We start from the raw sequence: 16,877 nt of genomic DNA, 5'->3' as shown, positions 1-16,877 counted from the left end.
CCGATGGAATTATTTACATCGTGTTCTCCATGTCCTCTTATTTTTTTTTCAGAAGTTGATTTTCAAATGAAAACTCTCGTCGTAGATGGAGAGCTGACAGCTCTGCAGCACTGGGATACAGCTGGGCAGGAGAGGCAAGTGCTTTCCATAATGCTTTGAATTCTGCTGAGGTTTGCACAGACAAGCCATTTAAAAAATATGTGTGGTTGACATGGCCCTATTTAAGGTCCTGTAAAGTGCTGCACCTGGTTTAGAGTTAGGACATGTGGGTGGAGGTGTGCTCTTCCTCTGGTGAGCGCCCCGTACCCTGTGTGTGTGCCCTGTGGTGTTGCACATGGGTAGTTCTTCTCCCACCCACCCACAGTATTCCCTACCCACCACCCCCAAAATAAGTTTTCTCTGATGTGCCTCTTCTTCCATCCTTCTCTTACGTCCACTTGGGATCTGGTAGCTTGCTGCTGAGGCTGAAATTTTTAGAACTTACGCTCTCAAGCTATGCTCTGAGGCTTGTAGACATTCTTGGGATTGTTTGGTGGAGAAAATGATTCGCTTTTCTAAATCAGCAGCCCAGATTCTTATGCTGTTACCGTTCACCAAGTCATTCTAGGCCTCGGGGATGGCTATTTCACAGTAATAGGCTGCTATTAGATTCTTCTCAATTGGGGGTTATTTTAGAAGATGAGAAGAAAGTGAGCATCAAAGAGATGAAGAATGAGGCAGCCCCAAACTGACTGACTGATTAGAGCCGTTACTTACCTGCTTTTCTCTCTTCCAGATCCAGAAGTATTGCTAAATCTTACTTCAGAAGAGCAGATGGTGTTTTGCTGCTGTGTGATGTTACATGTGAGAAAAGCTTTCTCAATGTACGAGAATGGGAAGATACGGTTGAGGTAAGAAGTGAAAACAGAGAAACAAAAAAGTTACACAGGAGAGCCACAGGCTGTCTTGGAAAATGCACTTTCTCTTCTTTGTCAAAACGAACTTGATTAGAAGCCACTGATCCAGGTCATCAGGAAGAACTGGATGTGAGATGTGGGGTTCCCAGTGGCATCTGGCAGTACTGGTCTCTTCCTTAGTAGCTGGGCAAGTTCCCACAGAGCCAAGGACACTACTAAAGTGAGCTTCTGGGGAAACAAGATAACTTCTGTGTTTTCTTATAGATAAAATCAGAACCCCATGGGCAGTGAATGAAAATTCAGGCAGCCCAAGAAGGGGCAGCAGCTCTCACAAACAAGGGGGTGATGGGGCTGGGTGTGTAGTGTGATTGGAGGTATAATAGGGCCGCCATGTGTGCTAGAGGCATAGGTGAGATACCACCTGGGTGTGAGCTTGTGCCAGGTCCAAATTCTATAGCATAGAGAACTGTGTTCTCGACCTTATTCTTTCTGGTAGTGATCTGGGTGATTTACACATCTCAAAGTACCACTGAAATAACCAGTTGGTATTTTAAGCATGTGTGGTAACTGTCTGTGCTTTGTTTTGCTCCAGTAAGATGGTGTCTTTCATCTGAGGAGCTTTCATATCCTTTGGTTTCACGGTAAATACTATTTTTTTTTTTTTAAAGAAGATGCTGGGGGTAGGAGTTTATTTATTTATTTATTTATTTATTTTTGCTGTGTTGGGTCTTCGTTTCTGTGCGAGGGCTTTCTCTAGTTGTGGCAAGCGGGGGCCACTCTTCATTGCAGTGCGCGGGCCTCTCACTATCACGGCCTCTCTTGTTGCGTAGCACAGGCTCCAGATGCGCAGGCTCAGTAGTTGTGGCTCACGGGCCTAGTTGCTCCGCGGCATGTGGGATCCTCCCAGCCCAGGGCTCGAACCCGTGTCCCCTGCATTAGCAGGCAGATTCTCAACCACTGCGCCACCAGGGAAGCCCCATGGTAAATACTTTTTCAAGTAGGAAATGATTTTGACCACAGTTAGTGTGCTACCAACAGTCATTAATAACCATGACACTGCAGTTCAAGCCATGGTTTAGCACGCTCTCCTGGAGAAAAACAAAACAAAACTGGTGGCTAATACAATTTTTCAAGTAAGTCTATTGTCTATAATTTTTAACAGGCTTTAAGTGCAGTGGTGGCTGAACAGAGAACTGATTGCTGTCTGATCTCAGGTTAGCCTCTAGATTCTTCAGTTGGGCCTATTTCATACCCTGTAAATCACCAGAATGAGTGTTTTCTTTCTAACTAGAGAAGTGATTTAAGAAATGACTGGTTGAAATTGCAATAAGACCTAGACAATGATAAATAAACATGCATTTTGTTCAACTGAAATATCACGACTTAAAATTATTATGAACACAATGAAAGCGTGTTGACATTTATATAGTACTTTATTTCACAAAATTTCCCACATGTTATATTCATCTCTGTAACATATCTGAGAAAGGAAGTAAGAAATGTAATGTTATTCTCACTTTTTATGAGAAACCTAAGGCATAGAAAGCGTATGACACTGGTTTTTGGTTATTTAGGGGTTAGGAGTAGAAGGGGAAATGAGACCTCCTGATTCAACATTGGTTGCTCCTTTGATTAAGCACCAGAGTGTGCAGCAAATTAAGAAAAAAAATCTTTTGATGTCAAGAAAGGATCTCCAAGGTAGTTAGTGTGTAGAGGAGAGGCATCTACTCAAGGGAACAGATGACTTCCCTGGGATAGATCAGTGAGTTTGGAGAATCCGGTGAGAATGGATAATCCCAGCTCACTCATACCTACAGATATTTAAGATCTATAGCAAAACATTTTATTGTTGGAACTGTTGGATTTGGTCTTCATTTTAAGACTTTGGATTATATTCAAGAAAAGGAGGCACAAAAGGCAGCGTCGGCCATAGGGTTGAAATAGCCCTTAGTGACCAGCTGTGGCCTGTGCCAGGGGCCCCATGGCCATAATTTGCTAAATAAGCACCTACATATGATAAGTGACCTTTTTAGCTATTCGTGTTACCTTTCGTATGGTCTAAAAAGGAAGAAAACTGTATTCAAGATGAATTCTTGAATTTGATATGTAGAAAAAATTAGATGCCACTTGGCGTTTGACTTTTCACTTATCACAATGGACCTTTGCCATGGCTTACCTTTTCTAATTTGAGGAAATTGTATTGAGATGATTTATATGGCCACTATAAATATGGGTAGAAACTAATGGTGAGATCGTTGGGATAAGCCAGAGGGTTGAGAAGCAGTAGAATGTCAGTGGTGAATGGACCCTCTGAATTAATAATTAATACACTTCGATTGAAAACCACTGGGTTACAAAATCTTATAATAAAATGAAGACCATTTACTTACCTGTCATAAATCATTTATTGTTTGAATATTTACAATATTCAAACAATATTGGTCTCTTTTACACATTCAAAAATATTTTTGAAATACCTGCTTTGTGTGTGTACTGGGCTAGTGCTTGCAATATATCCATTAGTAAAACACAGAGCCCTACCCTTATGGAGCTTGTGCTCCAGTGGGGGAGGCATAATACACAACAAACTTAAGTAAAATAAGTAGAATGATAGAAAGTGATAAATGTTATGAAAACAAAAAGAGGGCTGGATGATTGGCCTTACAGTGAGGCAGGGGGCTGCAGGTAGTGTGGTCAGGGTAGCCACTCCAGAAGGTGATATTTGAGTCAGGACTTGAAGGAGGTGCCAGTATGTTCCTGGATGACTTTGGGAAGTCATTTAGATGCTCAGACCCTTGGCTTACTTAAGTGAATATATATATATATATATATATATATATATATATATATATATATATATATATTTATTTAAAGTAGTCCCTTTTTTTTAATTTTTAAAATTTATTTATTTATTTATCTATGGCTGCGTTGGGTCTTCGTTTCTGTGCTAGGGCTTTCTCTAGCTGTGGCAAGCTGGGGCCACTCCCCATCGCGGTGCGCGGGCCTCTCACTATCGCGGCCTCTCTTGTTGCGGAGCACAGGCTCCAGGCGCGCAGGCTCAGTAGCTGTGGCTCACAGGCCCAGTTGCTCCACGGCATGTGAGACCCCCCCACAGACCAGGGCTCGAACCCATCTCCCCTGCATCGGCAGGCAGATTCTCAACCACTGCACCACCAGGGAAGCCCTTAAGCGAATATTTGATTCATGGCTTCCACGTGATGCCCCCTTGGATCCTGAGCAGTTCCCCACTGAACTCAATTACTTAGCACCTTAATGGGTGGGGTGTCCAGTTTTAGGGAAGGCCTTTCATTTCCTTCTCCCCTTCGCTTTTACTTCACTCTGGTACGTTCAGTTGGAGGAAAATGGTCTGAAGAGAAAGGAAGTCGGATACAGTTTCCTTGTTCCTGAGGCTCATTTCTTGATGCTGTATCAGGTGTGGCCCCGAAGCGGATGAGCACCTGGATGTCTTTAGGCACCGCAAAGGGTCATTCCCCACGTCTCAGTCAGGGCTGCTGTCTCCCTTGTTCAGGATCCAGAGCAAGGGTTGTCTGGTTGTCCTCCCTTCTCATCCCGCCTGCTGAAGGGGGATGTGCCCTTGCTGATCCCTTCATTTTACAGGTAGGGAAGGTGAGGCAGAACCAGGAACAGACTTGCCTGATTTCACGCAGCCAGTGAGCAGCCACGTGGTGGGATTGGTGGGGTCTCAAGCTTAACCCTGCCTCTCACCGCTTCCGCTGCGCTCGCCAGCTCTCCTGTGAGTGTCAGGGCTGTGTGACAGTGTGCTGTGCTGATTTGGGGACATTAATCCTAAGAGTCTGTTACTTTGAGTGATCGCTCAGTGACTGCTCGCAAGAAAAATGTTGACCTTTAGGGCCCTTGTATTTTGCTTTTGTTATAAACCAGAGAGCAGTGAGTGTGGAACTTTCAGACTCCATTTTTGTCCCATTGTAGCTGAGGGAATTCTTGTGTGTTTTATACCTGGGGTAATGAAGTTGATTTGTAATCACCACTGTTTGGAGTGAAAGTGGTGGAAAATTATGTGGGCACCACAGCTGAGTAGAGTTTTGCGGTCACGCCTCTTGAGTTTTATTGGTTTGTATAGTGGCAAGGGTGATGGAATCAGTTTGGACCACCCTGGCCCTGGTCCTTACAAGGTCTTATTTAACCTCTCTGAATTTCAGTTTTCTCACCTGGCAATGAGAGAAAGTTTGGCTCCTTTTAGAGATCGTTTGTGGTTTGAAGATATTGTGTATACATCACGTGGCACATAAGGGGCATTTGGAAATGGTAGCTGTTGTCGTCATCATCCTCATAACTTGTCCAATGTGTGACGTGTGCACAGTTTTTTCCTTTTCCTCGTGGTAGGCTGCAGCCCATGAGAGCATTCCTATCGTGTTGGTAGGAAACAAGGCTGATCTTCATGACGCTGCTGAAGCAGAGGGACAAAAACATGTCCCAGGGTACCTTGGAGAAAAACTGGCCATGGTAAGAGTGAGAGTGGGTCCAACTGGAAGGGTTCTTCCACTTTTGTCAACCTTAGCTGAAGAGGTTGTTTGACGGACCTCCACTCAGTTTGATGGGTCTTCTGTCCTTATACAGGCAGAACTCCCAGTGCCCCCCATGCCTGTCTGCCCCATAACTGTTAGTAATTGCACCAAGAATTAAATCCCTTAGAGAGGTAAAAGCATCACGTGATCATTTTCCCCTACTGAGTGTCAGGGACAAAGAGGAGGCAAAGTTATCCCATCTTCCTCCTCACTCTTCCCCAGCTCCTGGAACCCTTCTCTAGTCCCGGAATTTGGGTAAAGGGAAAAGAATGGGTGTCCTATTTTGAAAACCTGGGTTTGGTTGCAGAGGGTCCCTGTGCCAAGGGGCAGCAGGTGGTGCTGTGTGTCACCTGGGTGAAGGGGTGAAGGGAGTTGGAAGACTTGTTCTTTTCTGTAAGGTTTGTATTCAGTTGGAACAGTGTAAAATTATTTTTGGTTATGCATTTGTATAGTGGTTGGACCCTGTTTCTGTCCAGATTGTTATTGTGGGTAATGTTTATTCTCTCGTTATTATCATTGTATCAGAAGGCTGCATGGCCCGCTTGCGACTTGTCTTACCCAAACAAGGACCCAGATGCTCCTTGGGTTAAATAAGAGGTTCTTACCATAACAGTCTGACCTGATGTTGCTATCGTTGCTGTCTGTCCTCAGCACCATGAAAGGACTGCTCTGTAGCATATACACGTTAACTTTAAAAAGAAGTTTCAAGCTCACTATCTTTAAAAAATATTATTTATTTATTTATTTGGCTGCATCGGGTCTTCGTCGTGGTACACGGGATCTTTAGTTGCGGCATGCAGGATCTTTTAGTTGTGGCATGCGGGGTCTTTAGCTGTGACTTGCAAACTCTTAGTTGTGGCATGTGGGATCTAGTTCCCTGACCAGGGATCGAACCTGGACCCCCTGCATTGGGAGCTCGGAGTCTTAGCCACTGGACCACCAGGGAAGTCACAACCTCACTATTTTAAGTTGGAATTATTACTTGTTTTAAATTTTAGAACTTTGAACCAAATATGATAAGCATCAAAACTAGGCAATGAAATACAGAAGAGATTGATTCAACACGTATTTAATTGTATCCACCATGTGAAAAGCACTTCATTGTGAGCTGAGCAAAGGGTAGAGAACAAAGCAGACTGTCCTTGCCCTCATGTAGTTTACTGTCTGGGGCAGATAGATATTAAACTCATGTAATCTACATGTCCCTCTAGAGATTTCAGAATTCCTGGCTGCAGGCCAGTTTTATTCCCTCTTCACGATTTCTCAGATTTCCCGAGGTTTGCTTCCTTATTATTCATCTCTTGACCTCTACCCTCCTGCATCCTCAAAGGCAGTCTCTATTTCACCCCCATAACATTCTGGCTGTGCCAGGTAGCAGCATTACCCATTTCTACTAGAAATACATTCATGTTTGTTTGTTTTTTAAGCTTTTCTGTGGATTTGGGGGCTCATGGGTAAAGGTTTCACGGTAGTCTTTGCCTGTTGTTAGGTTCTTCCCTTTCTCTCTGCTCCGGAACACCCATCACATCCTGCCCGTATCCCACACAGGGCTGTGTCACCCACACCCAGCCCCACAGCACACACAGTTCTCCTTTCCTAAGGGAAATTGTCTCCAGCTTGTTAGACAAAGACACACAAAAATAACTTGGTCAATTACAGCTGTGGCAAGTGCTATACTGGGAAAATACACATGTCAAGAGGTTTTATAATAGGAAAACCTAATATCGACTTTTCAGAGTTAGAAAACACTTAACTTCAAGGGAGGATTACCTAAAAATCTAGAAGGGAGGTAAAAGTCAGCCTGGTGAAGGGGGTTAGTGGGGTAGGGGATGACTTAGTAGTGGGAACAGTAGGTGCACAGGTCCTGAGGTGGGAGGGAATTTGGAGCATTGGGGAAATAGAGGGACGGCCAGGGTAACTTGAGCATTGTGAGTGAGGGAGAGTGGTGATAGGTAACACTGGGAGGTTGGCTGGGGCCACCTACAAGCTAAGCCTTGTTGGCCAGGTAAGCATTTCAGTATTACTTGAGAGTGATGGGGGAAAGCAATAAAGGGTTTGAAGAAGGAGAGTGGTATGATCGATGATTGTATGCATAACCACTGGGGGGTTGAAAAATAGAGGACTAGAAAATGTCCATTGGTTTTAGTGACAGAGAGGCTGTTGAATCTTGATAGGAAAAGATGATAGGGTGAAGGGGAATGTGTGTTAGCTTCTGGCCAAAAGGAGACTTTCTTCCTTTCTTCCTTCCTTCCTTTCTTTCTTTTTCTTTCTTTCTTTCTTTCTTTCTTTCTTATACAGCAGGTTCTTATTAGTTATCCATTTTATACATATTAGTGTATATATGTCAAGCCCAACCTCCCAATTCATCACATACTTTAGATGGACATTTAATTCCTGAGTGGTTACCTTAAGCTATCATTTTTCTCTCTCTCAAATTATTTGATAGAGAACACTTGGTAGCATGTGTGACTCTTGGAAATAAGAACCTTAAAACATGAAATTTTGTATTACGGGTTTTTTTTTTTGGATGCAAAATAAAAATCCTCTGACTAGGAGTTGTTCCTGGAATAACTAGGCTGAAACCTGTTTTTTTTTTAAGTATTGAAACTTTGAATTCAACTTCTTAGCTATTAGTTTTAGCATACTCAAAAGGGGAGTATTTTTATTTTATTTTATTGGTTTTAAAAGCTAACATTCCAGGAACTCTAATTAAAGCCTTCATTTAATGGTGTACTTATATTTTTTACAGACCTATGGGGCATTATTTTGTAAAACAAATGCCAAAGATGGTTCAAATATAGTGGAAGCTGTTCTCCATCTCTCCTGGTAAAGTTTTGCCTTACATTTTGAAAACTGGATACAGGATTGAATTTTCACTTAGCTGTTGTGTGTGCCAGATTTCTTGACCATAACATGAATCTACGTTGGAAAACACTGTTTGTCTTTCAGTAGTGGTTGGAGAAACAAGCATGGTTTTTATAAAAACTGGTAATGCTGCTTGTTCACTGTGAACTTTGGCAAAATACCTTTACTGCCAAACAAAGGAGGTGCATCCGAGGTGTCGTTGATGTTTCTGCAAAATGTCACCACAAAGCTAATAGTTGACGTGTATGAATCACTTCCAGGAACCAGATTTTAAACACAGGAGACTATTATGAATATAGCTGTCTATTATGACATTTTCCAAGGTAAAGGGGAAAAAAAACTCAACAAAGCAAATTGTATATCATACCAGTTGGAAGTACTTTGTTTAAATTATTACCCAGGTAATTATTAAGCTAAGTCAATGGTGTTAACAATAAATAATACTTTGGGATGTGGATTAGAATGAAAATTGCATCATTGAAGACCTTGGATTTAACTGTACTTTAATCCTTGCAGCATTCTTAGGAAATAAGAATGTTTTCTGTTAGATTTATTTCTTCTGCCTAGTTTTCTGCCACAAATGAAAAGATGATTCTTTGCTGGTCTAAAGGGATTAAATATCCAAAAAAAAAAAAAGAGAGAGAGAGAGAAAAGAAACGTGCATTAACAAAATCCAGGCCAATGATACTTTAATTGCTGACAAAGCAAAAACATAACTTTAGGCGTGTAGTTCTTTTCCTGATCATTTGTGAGATTCTGGTTTTATAAGAATCTTAACTTTAGTACAATAAGGGGCTCGGTGCTACCTTAGCTTCAGGCAGGGGGTGCTGCATTGCTGTCCTGGATGAGCAGGAAAGGATGCTGCAGGTCAGGCCCTCCGCATGGCTGCTGGCTTCTGCCCAGCCCGTTGGAGGAGTGTAGTGTCAGGAGGCTCAAAGTCTGATCTTAAATCTACCCCGAACAGCTGAAGAGTCTTGACTAAGTCCCTGTCTTCCTTTAGGCATTTCTAATCTGTACAACGAGGGTGCCAAAGAAAATGATCCCTAAGACCCTTTCTAGTCCTGACAGTCTATGATTCTATATATAACAGCCTGGACTCCACTGAATAACATAATCACTATTTAACACTGAATTGTCTTGTGGGGTCATATGACAGTTAAATGACTCCAGAGTGCCACTGTCACACCCAGATTGCAGAATTGATTCTCTTTTTATAATCGATTCTCTATGTTACAAGGATAGGAGAGCTGGAGGCCGCTTGTGCCCTTCCCCTGTGTGCTCCTGCCAGAGAGTTGGCTCAGCCCGACACCACCCTGTTTACAGTGTAGCTTCCACTCAGGTTTGTGTTTCTTTGGGAACACATAACACCGGTGTGCAGAAGCATTTGATAACAAGGTCACTTCTTGTGAACCACTTATCAAGGAGTCTTTTAAATGGTTGTTATTGTATTGTGGCCTGGCTTGAGTCCTCTGAGTTCTGTTAACAATGTGTTAAATATGAAAATTAGTAATAAACAAACATGTAAAGACTTTAATTTGCTTTATACTGTGCCATTAGATTTGCTTGTCAAAGTACCCAAGTCTTAAGTGAAAACGGCATAGTTTCCACAGGTAAAACTACCATTTAAAAAAGTGTTACACACCATACACAAAAATAAACTCCAGATGGATTAAAGACCTAAATGTAAGGCCAGAAACTATCAAACTCTTAGAGGAAAACATAGGCAGAACACTCTATGACATAGATCACAGCAAGATCCTTTTTGACCCACCTCCTAGAGAGATGGAAATAAAACCAAAAATAAACAAATGGGACCTAATGAAACTTAAAAGCTTTTGCACAGCAAATGAAACCTATGGAAAAGACAATCCTTAGAATGGGAGAAAATATTTGTAAATGAAGCAACTGACAAAGGATTAATTTCAAAAATATACAAGCAGCTCATGTAGCTCAATATCAAAAAAACAAATAACCCAATCCAAAAATGGGCAGAAGACCTAAATAGACATTTCTCAAAGGAAGGCATACAGATTGCCAACAAACACATGAAAAGATGCTCAACATCACTAACCATTAGAGAAATGCAAATCAAAACCACAATGAAGGGCTTCCCTGGTGGCGCAGTGGTTGAGAGTCCGCCTGCCGATGCAGGGGACACAGGTTCGTGCCCCGGTCCAGGAGGATCCCACATGCTGCAGAGCGGCTGGGCCCGTGAGCCATGGCCGCTGGGCCTGTGCTTCCGGAGCCTGTGCTCCGCAACGGGAGAGACCACAACAGTGAGAGGCCCGCATACAGCAAAAAAAACAAAAAACAAAAAACCCCACAATGAAGTATCACCTCACACCAGTCAGAATGGCCATCATCAAAATATCTACAAACAATAAATGTTGGAGGGGGTGTGGAGAAAAGGGAACCCTCTCGTGCTGTTGGTGGGAATGTAAATTGATACAGCCACTATGGAGAACTGTATGGAGGTTCCTTAAAAAACTAAAAATAGAACTACTATATGACCCAGGAATCCCACTACTGGGCATATACCCTGAGAAAACCATAATTCAAAAAGAGACATGTACCAAAATGTTCACTGCAGCAGTATTTATAATAGCTGGGACATGGAATCAACCTAAGTGTCCATCAACAGATGAATGGATAAAGAAGATGTGGCACGTATATACAATGGAATGTTACTCAGCCATTAAAAAAGAAATTGGGTTATTTGTAGTGAGGTGGATGGACCTAGAGTCTGTCATACAGAGTGAAGTAAGAAAGAGAAAAACAAATACCATATGCTAACACGTATATATGGAATCTAAAAAAATGGTACTGCTGAACCTAGTGGCAGGGCAGGAATTAAGTTGCAGATGTAGAGAATGGACTTGAGGACATGGGGAGAGGGAAGGGTAAACTGGGACAAAGTGAGAGAGTGGCATGGACGTATATATACTACCAAATGTAAAATGGATAGTTAGTGGGAAGCTGCTGCATAGCACAGGGAGATCAGCTCAGTGCTTTGTGATGACCTAGAGGGGTGGGATAAGGAGGGTGGGAGGGAGAAGCAAGAGGGAGGGGATATGGGGATATATGTATACATATAGCTGATTCACTTTGTCGTACAGCAGAAACTAACACAACATTGTAAAGCAATTATACCCCAATAAAGATGTGACAAAAAAATAAAGTGTTACAGCCTTTAGAATGTTATATATAATGCAAAACATGTAAGTTCTTCATTTAGATTTCATAAGATATTTCCCGGCATGGTCCCTTTCATTCCACGTCATGTCATAAAACTTGAACTAGAAGAGTTTATGGATTTGCACTGTCTGAAACAAAATTTGTTTTCAAAGGGAGGCCATAAATGTTTGCTTAACAACCTGAACTCCTCTGCTTTTTCTTGGAAAACATCTCAATCCCAGGAAAAGTTTCTCCTAGGAATGCACTTTCCCTGTAGGGTTGATAGGAAATTCATCCCAACCATTGTCCATGGGTAAATACATTTGCCGTCACTAGAGCCACAGGCTTTAAACATTCAAGTTCAACAGGCATTAAATCGATCAATGGCCTGAAATTTGAGAAAAACACAAAAAGTTCAGGCTGATGTATCAGCGCCATTGCTGAGCCCACTGGGTGTAAACCTGTCCATAAGATTGAGTCATTCAAAATGCAGTTGTGAAGCACATGGTAGTTTTTGGTGAGGTAATTTAATTTTCCCAGCCTTAAACCTGTTTGAGTTGTATGAAATTGTATCTTCCTGATGTCCTTAAAGTGGGATGTGCCTGCATTTTTGGCAGATTAAAGAAACTTAAGTCCAGGTGAACAATATGGGTACCTATTTTTTTTCCCTTAGTATTTCCTTTCAGGTTCAATAATATCTGCATAATTATGAGTGCTCAGCATCAAAGCCGTGTAGGGATATCAGGGTATGTAAGATAGGCCATACAATTTAATATTAGAGAAAGAAAAGAAAACAAAATATATGACCAGGCAGCCATATGATATGTAGCTAATAGAGGCTGTTGGACCTCCCAGAAGGGAGCGATGTGAGTTGTCTTGTGAGGATGCTGTGAGTACTATACCCATTGTACAGATAAGAAAATTGGGAATTAGAATGCTTAATCAGCTTGCTCAAAGTGACACAGCTGCTAAGAGCAAAGTTGGGACTTTTCACTACTCTGAATCTCTGGCTTGTCTTTTGAATGTTGGTAATCTCAGGATTCTATTCTGCACTCTCTTCCTCTTTCCTTTCTCTCTCTGCCTAATGTCTTCCACCCCCATGGTTTCTAGAACTATGTCTAGCTGATGACTTCCAATTTCTGTATTTTTTTTTTTTTTTTTTTTTTTTGCAGTATGCAGGCCTCTCACTGTTGTGGCCTCTCCCATTGCAGAGCACAGGCTCCAGACGTGCAGGCTCAGTGGCCATAGCTCACGGGCCCAGCTGCTACGCGGCACGTTGGATCCTCCCGGACTGGGGCACGAACCCGCGTCCCCTGCATTGGCAGGCGGGCTCCCAACCACTGCGCCCCCAGGGAAGCCCCCAATTTCTGTATTTTTAATCCCCATCTTTAAAAAAAATTCCATGACCATATTCCCATCCACCAACAAATGGGAATTCCATAGGCATGACTGCCCCAACATGTCCAAATTCTAATGTGTTAATTTTTCTTTAAAATTGTTCCTCCTTCTACATTTCCTATATCAGGAAACTACCAACCAGAATCAGTCTTGACTCCTTCCTCTCTTTCTCCATCACCTACCTCTAGTGGGTTCTGGGGTCCTATTGATTAGGTGACCTCTCTGTAATCTTTCTTGAATCTGTCCTTATTCTCTCTCTCTCTTTCTGTTTTGCTTCAGGCCTCAGAATTTCCTACTCCAGGTAGTGCAGGAGGCACCTCAGTTTCTGCCTCAGAGTTTCTCCAGCATCAGTTCATCCCCCACCCTGTAAACAGGGTAATCTTTGTAAATAAAAATCCAATTAAGACTTTCTTTCTTGCTGTAGGTAGGTGTCCTACCTACAGCATAGAGTCCAAGCTCCTTAACAAGTGGCTAATAGTCCCTCAGAGCCCAACCTCACCTACCTTTGTTTGCATCTCTTATCTTGCTTCCCAAATGAAAGATAATCTATCCACACAGCAAACTTTGCTTCCAGTTGTGGCCAAGTTCTTTTATGCCTCTTCGCCTCATGCATGCTGTTTCCTGTACCTGGGATCTCCCTTCCTCATTACATGAAGGTGAATTCCTATCCCATCAAGAGGTTGCTCCACTGTCAAAGTCTCCCTGAAGCTCAGTCTCCACAAAGCTGCCTTCCCCTCGCCCCAGCACAACTGTGGTGCACCTTTTGTGTTGCTGCAAACGCTGTGCTTGTGTGTTAGCAGCTCTCTTGGGACCTGGTAACAATTTATTTAGAAGACATCTGTCTCTCTCTCAAAGCTCACTAATTGAGGATCCCAGAGCTTGGCATAAATCAGACATTTATTGAATGACCAAGTGGTCGAGATTTGGCATTTGGAAGTTGTACTAGTTTTCTATCGTCATCTAACAAATTCCCACTAGTCTTGTGGTTTAAGCAATAAAAATGTATTATCTTACAGTTCTGGAGGTTAGAAGTCTGAACTGAGTCTTATAGGGTTTATGGATTGAACTGTGTATCTTCCTTCTTTTCCTGAGTCTTTGATTCCTTATCTGTGAAGTGAGGACAGTGATGCTCACCTGTCACCTGTCAGGATTTTGTGCGAGCGGGTGTGAGTGTTATTTGTATTAAATAAGGAATATGTGAAGACATGTAACATAGCATTTATTAACTGGCCTTCAGCAAGAACTAGTTTCCCTTTTGTTTCCTACTCACAGTGCAGTGGTTTTCAAAGGTTAGAAGGTATCAGCTCCTTCTGGGGCTGTGCTGACCGGTTTGGCGGCCACTAGCTGCTTGAAGTATGGCTGATCCAAGCTGAGATGTGCCGGATATATTAAATAAATACTGGGTTTTGAAGACAGTATAAACATTGTAAAATACCTCATTAATATTTTTATTGGTTACATGCTGAAATGATAGTATTTTTGCAATACTGAGTTAAATAAAATATATTAATAAAATCAATTTCACTTGTCTCTTTACATTTTTTAATGTGGCTGCTAAACATTTTAAATTACATATGTGGATTATATTACATTCTATTCCTGTTGAACAGCGTCGCTGTGCTGGGAATATGCCAGTTCCCAGGACCTACTGCTCTGTAACAAACCACCCAAAATCTAATTGCCTAGAACAGCACCACTTTTTATTTTCTGAAATTGCCAGAATTGACTGGATCTCACTTGGAGAGTCCTCAGCTCCTCTCCCTTGGGTGTCTCATGTGATCACAGTCAGACGGACACGGGCTGTGGCGCGTCTGCACGTCTGCGGCCAGGATGCTCCTCCCTGTGGATCTCAGCCCCCAGGACCTCTCTGACCTCTCTCCAGCGAAGAACCCTGGGCTGCTTAAATTGCAGCTCAAAGCGGCCAGGCCTGATTAATGCCTGTCTTGGAAATCTCAGCACACCATTTCCTCGCCATTCTACTGGTCTGAGCAGTCACAGAGCTGGTGCTGACCAGGGGGCAGCCGCACAAGCTTCACCACTACAGGGAGGCAGAATTCTTTGGGACCATCTTGGGGACGAGCTGTCACACTCTCCTCACCCACAGAGACTGCCATTCAGCTTGTCTAAGGGTGTATTTCCCAAGCATCCCCAGGGATAGGAGAATTCCTAGGGGGCTTTCATAAGATCATGGAGATCTTTGGTCCAGTGCTGCCTCTAGAAGTTAATTCTAAAAGAAATTTAGGAAGAGGCAAAAGGAAGACTTTTTTTTCCTGGATTTTAACCATCTGCTGTTATCTCCATGATCGTGTATAATTACAGAATGGTTATAAAGTCATCATTGCTTTTGTGCATTAGCTGGGGACGGGAGCCAGGTTCCAGAATCCTAAGGCGTGAGCTGTGCATGTGGCAGACTATAAGCCATGTGAAACCACAGGAGAGAGCAAGAGTAGTCTATGTGTGCATGTGAGTGTGTGCACACATGTATATGCACCTGGGTATGTGTGTGTGTTCATGCATGAGTGTGTGGCCTGGTGCTTAGAATGCAGGCGCTGGAGCCCAACTGCTGTGCCACTTCTCCAGCTGTGTGACCAAAGGGAAATTTCTTAACTTTTTTTTTTTTGCCTTCGTTTCCTCACATATAAAATGGGGCACAGGGCTTCCCTGGAGGCACAGTGGTTAAGAATCCGCCTGCCAATGCAGGGGACATGGGTTCGAGCCCTGGTCCGGGAAGATCCCACGTGCCACGGAGCAACTAAGACTGTGCTCCGCAACAAGAGAAGCCACGGCAATGAGAAGCCTGCGTACCGCAAACGAAGAGTAGCCCCGCTCGCTGCAACAAAGACCCAACACAGCCAAAAATCATTAAAAAAAAAAAAATTAAAAAAAAATAAAATGGGGCCTCCCTGGTGGCGCAGTGGTTGAGGGTCCGCCTGCCGATGCAGGGGATACGGGTTCGTGCCCCGGTCTGGGAGGATCCCACATGCCGCGGAGCGGCTGGGCCCGTGAGCCATGGCCGCTGGGCCTGCGCGTCCGGAGCCTGTGCTCCGCAACGGGAGAGGCCACAACAGTGAGAGGCCCGCATACCGCAAAAAAAAAAAAAAAAAAAATAAAATAAAATAAAATGGGGCACAATAAAATCACATAGTTGCTGTGAGAATTAAATAAGTCAACAACTACAAAGCATTTTGAACACTGTCTGGATGGTGCATAGCAAGTGCTCAGTAGTGCTGTTTTATTTCTATAGAGCTGTTTACGGTTCAGTTTTATACCTCAGTAATCTCCTTTCTCTCTCTGTCTATATGTCTTTCTCTCTTTCTCTCTCTAGGGAAGTGAAGAAAAGAACTGGTGAGGATGACAGCAAATCCATTACCAGTCTGAGTGGGACCACTTCCAAAAAGTCAGCCCAGATGAATTGTTGCAATGGTTAAATCCCAAACATTCCTGGCCCATGAGGCCTTCATTTCCAGAGTACTGAATGTGTGTGACTTGTTTGCTTCTTACATAGCATAGTGGTGCATCCTACGGACACTGTCGTGTGGAGAGTTACAGTGTGTGGAATCTGAGAGATGCTCTGGGGTCCCTCCAGAACCTCAGCTCTTTTTGCTATGTTTCAACGAATGATTTGGGCCCCCTGGTTAAATGTACCTGTCTTGTCCTCACAAAGTCTTACCAGATAACATATATATTTTTAAAGTGGTAAAAAAAGAAAATCACATGCTCAGATCAAAGCTATAGAAGAAATTCACTGACATAATTAGATTCATATGGTAGCTGATTTTGTAGATAACCTATAACATTTACTTCCAGTATTCAATACTAGAAAACTAGGAAAAGGGGGTTACCATCCTAGCTGTGCTGTAAACTAGCCTTGTGGTCTTGGACATGTCACTAGCCCACATTAGATCTGTTTCCTTGTCTGTAAACAAGCAACTTTGCCTTTCAGGCCTTGGCCGTCTCAGCTCTGTAGGTCTTTAAGCAGTGGGAAGGAGAGCGTGAT

At 42.8% G+C, this 16,877-nt stretch overlaps 1 pseudogene across 1 annotated transcript in view; it reads left to right on the top strand.

Moving 5' to 3' along the window:
* Positions 1-16,568, top strand: part of LOC309801726 (ras and EF-hand domain-containing protein-like) — a 52,529-nt pseudogene extending 35,961 nt beyond the window's left edge. The window contains exons 9-13 of the transcript in view: positions 53-134; positions 776-890; positions 5,262-5,381; positions 8,193-8,269; positions 16,206-16,568. The product of the transcript in view is annotated as a ras and EF-hand domain-containing protein-like (transcript). The remainder of the gene's footprint in view (positions 1-52; positions 135-775; positions 891-5,261; positions 5,382-8,192; positions 8,270-16,205) is intronic.
* Positions 16,569-16,877: the final 309 nt, after the last annotated feature.

Source organism: Mesoplodon mirus (assembly GCF_964341445.2).
Source record: "Mesoplodon mirus genome assembly, chromosome: 1".
Classification (NCBI taxonomy): domain Eukaryota; kingdom Metazoa; phylum Chordata; class Mammalia; order Artiodactyla; family Ziphiidae; genus Mesoplodon; species Mesoplodon mirus.
Note: the sequence above shows the minus strand (reverse complement) of the source record. Positions and strands in the feature narration are given on the sequence as shown.